This window comes from Pseudophryne corroboree, chromosome 3, assembly GCF_028390025.1.
Source record: "Pseudophryne corroboree isolate aPseCor3 chromosome 3, aPseCor3.hap2, whole genome shotgun sequence".
Lineage (NCBI taxonomy): Eukaryota > Metazoa > Chordata > Amphibia > Anura > Myobatrachidae > Pseudophryne > Pseudophryne corroboree.
This window is the reverse complement of record NC_086446.1, coordinates 516,255,953-516,262,082: the sequence shown is the minus strand read 5'-3', so window position 1 is coordinate 516,262,082 and position 6,130 is coordinate 516,255,953. Positions and strand designations below refer to the sequence as shown.

The 6,130-nt window shown below is 42.4% G+C and overlaps 1 non-coding gene across 1 annotated transcript; it reads left to right on the top strand.

The window, feature by feature from the left end:
• Positions 1–4,681: 4,681 nt before the first annotated feature.
• Positions 4,682–4,872, top strand: LOC134899714 (U2 spliceosomal RNA). Its single transcript, XR_010173346.1, has one exon. It is a non-coding gene; the product is annotated as a U2 spliceosomal RNA (small nuclear RNA).
• Positions 4,873–6,130: the final 1,258 nt, after the last annotated feature.

Below are 6,130 nucleotides of genomic sequence, written 5' to 3'. Positions count from 1 at the left end.
CTATTCTGTATTCCAAAAATAGATGAATGCTGACTTCTCAGCTTATTCCCCAGGATTTGCAATGTTTTTTTGCCTGCTGCATTGATAAACTCTTGGATTTTGTAAGCATGCTTTTTATACTGTGTCAAAATTGTATTCAATCTTTGCTGTCTATTAAAATGTTACAATGGATGAATAAAAGCACCTGTGAACTACTGTGTGGAGTCTTATTTAGCGTCTACTTCTTGTCTCCATTGAATTCCCTCCTTCTGCACAAGACAAATTGAAACAGTTGATCAGCATTTGGATGTGAGGCCTACGTAGGCCTAATTCTTGAATGCAAACTAAGTACGAACGAAGAAGCCTTACCTCTTCGAAATGAATTCCTACATTTTTAACTTACTATCATGATCATCCTTTCGGCTGGTCTTTTCGACCTGGTCATGTTTGGAACTAATTTTTATTTTTGTGGCGGTGGTGTCCACGCTGGTTGCAGGAGGTGTGGATAGTTGCTGTTACAGGCACTAAAGGCACAAGCTCTGCAGTATGTGTATATGCTGCATCCATCTCCTGGTGTGTGTCTCCCTCAAGTGGATGTCAGTTAGCAAGCCAAGCAAATGCAGTCCATACAGCCAAGCACATTGTGACATCACGTGTGTCGCATAATGATGACATCACATGTGTCGCATCATGATGACATCATAGAGTGTGCATCATGATGACTTCACAGAGCCCTCACACTGTAGAGAAAAATTGAAATCTGCCAGGATGAACGGGTTGGTTGAAACAATCCAGATTTTAGAGACAGGAGGTTCAAGGCAGCCAGGGAACCTTCCATTGCAGAATGAATGTCCCACTGCTTAAGTGATGAAGTGCAAGTGCATAGCATTGTGTCAATGTGATAAGCACGGAGCCAGCAGGGACAGACGGGACGGGCGGCAGACGTCTGGTGGGTGTGGTTGTCGGAGGCGGACCAAATGCAAATGATTGTGCATCAGCCAGCCAGTCAGTCAAGCAGCCAGCAAGACAGGAGAGGAGAGAAAACTCACGATGCAGGAGTGAGTGATGGAATGTGGTTGCGCGCGCCTGGGTGACTGCCTGCTTGTCAGTCCGGACTTCTCCTTCCTTCCTCCTCTTCTTTGCTGTCGTCGCCGCCGCCAACAAAAGTCAAGTCAATCTGCAGATAGTGTAAGCGTGCGTGGGGGAGGGTGATTCTCCATGATGGATTGTAGATCCTGTTTCGGTTGCGCCGGTCCCTCAGCCCACATTCGGGTTATCGCTTCTCGGCCTTTTGGCTAAGATCAAGTGTAGTAGATCATAAGGGGGATATTATATGTCTTCAAGAATGTGGGATTGAGGGGTCTTTGAAGGGGGAGGAGGGGTGTTTTAAGAATTGTTTATGGTCAGGATCTCAGAATAATCGTAATGATGGGATTGGTTTTCTTATTAGGAATAGAGAAATTAAGGTTTTGGATTATGTTATTATTGAAAGTGGCAGATGTATGCTTATTAATATTAGTTATAGAGGGTGGAAGATGAGGGTGGTTAATGTATATGCTCCTGCTGTTAAGGCTGAGAGGAGGGATTTATTTGAAAAACTTCCGTTTTTTTTGCATGGGAGGATTCCTGTCTTTTTAGTTGGGGATTTTAATGTTCGCTTAGATAGTGACAAAAGTGATGTTACTGGGAATATGTTAAGGCAGATGTTATGCGATTTTAGTTTGAAAGATGTGGTAATGGTATGTGATGTTAAACCGGTTCCGGTAACATATCATGCTGATAGGGGGCAGATTGTCTCTAGGATTGATTATATGTTCGTTTCTAAGGGGGTGGGATGTGGGGGATACTCACAAAGACGGGTCAGTTTTTCTGATCATGAGTGTATATCATGTATTATTCAGGGGGAGAGTCAAACCTTGTACGGGAGGGGTTTGTGGAAGTTTAATTGTAAAATTTTGGAGGAAGAGGTGGTTAAAAAAGCGTTTGTTGGGGAGTATGAAAAATGGAGGAGGAGGAGAAATGAATTTGAAAATATTTTGGTGTGGTGGGATTTTGTGAAAAAGGAAATTAGGTCCTTTTTCAAGAGATGGGGGTATAGGTTAGCAGCAAGGAGGAGAGCTGTATACTTAGGGGTATGTAGGCGATTGGAGTTCTTGTATAAGCTGAGGGAACTTGGATATGAGGTTAGGGAGGATATTATTGGGGAAAGGGCGAAGATTAATAAGTTTTTGTATGATAAAGGGAAGAGTATTATCTTTAATGCTAAAATTGAGGTATTGGAGGAAGATGAGAAGTGTTCTAGGTTCTTTTTCAAGAAAATTTGTAGTGAAAGTAGAGATATGCATGTTGTTTTGAATAAGGATGGATGTGAAGTAGTTAAAGGAGAGATGATGGATGCTGTGGTGGATTTTTATAAGGATTTGTATAAAGAAAGGTGGTGTGATGTTGGGATGGAGAAGGAGGTGTTAAGTGCGCTTGAGTGTAGTATTCATGAGGAGGTGAAAGGTATGTTTCTAAAAGGTATATCTGAGGAGGAGATTGAGAGGGCATTGGCTGAAGCTAAAAGGAACAAAACACCAGGGAGTGATGGGCTATCGGTAGAATTTTATGTGTTGATGTGGGATGTTGTGGGGAAGGATATGTTGGAGATGTACAGATTTATGTGGGAAAGTGGTAAGATGGCTGAGTCTATGAAGGAAGGTGTTATCACTTTATTGTTTAAAAAGGGGGATAGGCGGGTTTTGGGTAATTGGAGGCCAATTACGCTTCTTAATGTTGATTATAAGTTATATGCCAAAGTTTTTGTTAATAGAATGAAAGAGGTGTTGGAGCAGGTTGTGGGGGAGGAACAGGTTTGTGCTGTACCAGGGAGGAGGATGTTAGAAAATTTGGGTTTGTTGAGAGATATGATTAATGATTGTAGTGAAAGGAGGAGAGAATGTTTTTTGTTATCTATTGATTTTGAGAAGGCCTACGATAGAGTTTCGCATGTTTTTATGTTTAAAGTATTAGAAAAAATGGGTTTTCCGTGTTTTTTTATAGAGAGGGTGAGAAGTTTGTATAGAGGGGCTAGGAGTAAGGTTCTTGTGAATGGTGTGGAGAGTGGATGGGTTAAGGTGGAGAGTGGGGTGCGGCAGGGTTGTCCGCTGTCTCCTATTCTATTTATTTGTGTTATTGAGGTATTATTATGTATGGTTAGGAAGGATAAGGTGATCAGAGGTTTGTTAGTTCCGGGGAGTGGGGGAAAGGTTTTAAAAACTCTGGGGTATATGGATGATGTTGTAATTGTGGGAGAAACTGTTGCGACTGTTAATAGGGTGAAATTGTTGATGGGGTTTTTTTGTTGTGTGTCGGCATTTAAGGTTAATTGGAATAAGTCAAAGTTGAAAGTTTTTGGGGGTAGGGAGGTGAAGGTGGATGGGATTGAGTGTGTGGAGGGGGGAATTAAAATATTGGGTATTATTTTTGAGGATGATTTGAAGGGTAAGGCTAGCTGGGAGGAATGTGGTAACAAAGTGGCGAAGAAATTGAATTTTTGGCTCTTGCGTAGTTTATCATTTACTGGGAAAGTTTTGGTTGTAAAAAGTGTGGTGTTACCTTTGTTACTTTTTGTTGCGTGTGTGTTTCCTGCAAGTGTGAGATGTAGGAGGAAGATTGAGAGAATGTTATTCTTGTTTCTTTGGGGGTGTCGGATGGAAAGGCTGAGGAGAGTGGATGTGGTGAAGGCAAGGATGAATGGAGGAATTGGTTTTCCTGATATTGAGGTGTATTTAGGTGTGAATTATGTCGTAAGTTTTGTTAGGTTGATTGAGAGGGAAAGTATGGCGGCATGTATGGCAATGTATTGTGCTGGTTGGATGATGTATGGTTTAAGGTGGCGAAAGAGAGATTTGAGAGTGCCTGTTGCGTTCAAGTGTCCTGTGTGGTATAAAAGTATTGAAGTTTTTGTTAGGAAATTCAGCTTGTCTGGTTTGAATGTTAGTGAGTTTAAGGTAAAGAAGAAAATTTTTAAAATTCTTCTTGATAAGGAATGTATGTGTCCTATAGATGCAGTAAGGCCTATTGAGGTTTCTGGGGTTTGGAAGAAGTTGATTACAAAGGGGTTGACAAATAGGCAAAAAGATATTTGGTGGATGAGTTTACAAGGTATATTACCTGTCAGAGAGGTTCTGAAAAAGCGGGATCTTGTCAGATCTGAAGTGTGTCCCAGAGAGGGTTGTGTATGTAATGAATCTATAGTACATTTATACTGGAATTGCAGTTTTGCTCAAGAGGTGTGGAAAGGGATTGGGGGGTTGTGTAAAGAACTGGTCGGGATTAAATTTATGACATGGAAGGTTGCTTTGTTTGGGTTGGGAGCCTGTGGGAAGGTGCAAGAGAGGTTGCTATGCTTAATATTAGCTTGTACAATGGAGGTCCTATGGGATGCCAGGAATTTGTTTGTTTTTGGGAAGGATGAGTTAAGGGTTAGGGACTGTATTAAGATGGTGGTTGGGAAGCTATATGTCTGCTATCTGTATGATGTGAGAGCTAAAGGGAATGTTGATGCGGAGGGGGTATGGAAGTTTAAAAAATGGAAAGATCTTGTTAATGTAAATTGAGTGTTAATATGTTGTTGTTTTTTTTGAAGAGGGCTACCACAAGTGATGTGATAGATTTGCTCATGAATGAATAGATCAAGCCTTGGCTTGCCTGGTGTTTTTGAGCATTTCAAAACTGAGTGGTAAAAAAAAAAAAAAATCTGTTCTTATCAGTTTAATATCTGATACGCCCCCTATCTGGGGGCCATATATTAAATGGATTTTTAGAACAGGGAGATGGAAGAAGAGCTTGCTCTGTCCACTCCACGCATTGACCCGGTATTGCAGTACCTCCGGGACCGGTGCACCTTTCCTATTCTGTATTCCAAAAATAGATGAATGCTGACTTCTCAGCTTATTCCCCAGGATTTGCAATGTTTTTTTGCCTGCTGCATTGATAAACTCTTGGATTTTGTAAGCATGCTTTTTATACTGTGTCAAAATTGTATTCAATCTTTGCTGTCTATTAAAATGTTACAATGGATGAATAAAAGCACCTGTGAACTACTGTGTGGAGTCTTATTTAGCGTCTACTTCTTGTCTCCATTGAATTCCCTCCTTCTGCACAAGACAAATTGAAACAGTTGATCAGCATTTGGATGTGAGGCCTACGTAGGCCTAATTCTTGAATGCAAACTAAGTACGAACGAAGAAGCCTTACCTCTTCGAAATGAATTCCTACATTTTTAACTTACTATCATGATCATCCTTTCGGCTGGTCTTTTCGACCTGGTCATGTTTGGAACTAATTTTTATTTTTGTGGCGGTGGTGTCCACGCTGGTTGCAGGAGGTGTGGATAGTTGCTGTTACAGGCACTAAAGGCACAAGCTCTGCAGTATGTGTATATGCTGCATCCATCTCCTGGTGTGTGTCTCCCTCAAGTGGATGTCAGTTAGCAAGCCAAGCAAATGCAGTCCATACAGCCAAGCACATTGTGACATCACGTGTGTCGCATAATGATGACATCACATGTGTCGCATCATGATGACATCATAGAGTGTGCATCATGATGACTTCACAGAGCCCTCACACTGTAGTGAAAAATTGAAATCTGCCAGGATGAACGGGTTGGTTGAAACAATCCAGATTTTAGAGACAGGAGGTTCAAGGCAGCCAGGGAACCTTCCATTGCAGAATGAATGTCCCACTGCTTAAGTGATGAAGTGCAAGTGCATAGCATTGTGTCAATGTGATAAGCACGGAGCCAGCAGGGACAGACGGGACGGGCGGCAGACGTCTGGTGGGTGTGGTTGTCGGAGGCGGACCAAATGCAAATGATTGTGCATCAGCCAGCCAGCCAGTCAGTCAAGCAGCCAGCAAGACAGGAGAGGAGAGAAAACTCACGATGCAGGAGTGAGTGATGGAATGTGGTTGCGCGCGCCTGGGTGACTGCCTGCTTGTCAGTCCGGACTTCTCCTTCCTTCCTCCTCTTCTTTGCTGTCGTCGCCGCCGCCAACAAAAGTCAAGTCAATCTGCAGATAGTGTAAGCGTGCGTGGGGGAGGGTGATTCTCCATGATGGATTGTAGATCCTGTTTCGGTTGCGCCGGTCCCTCAGCCCACATTCGGGTT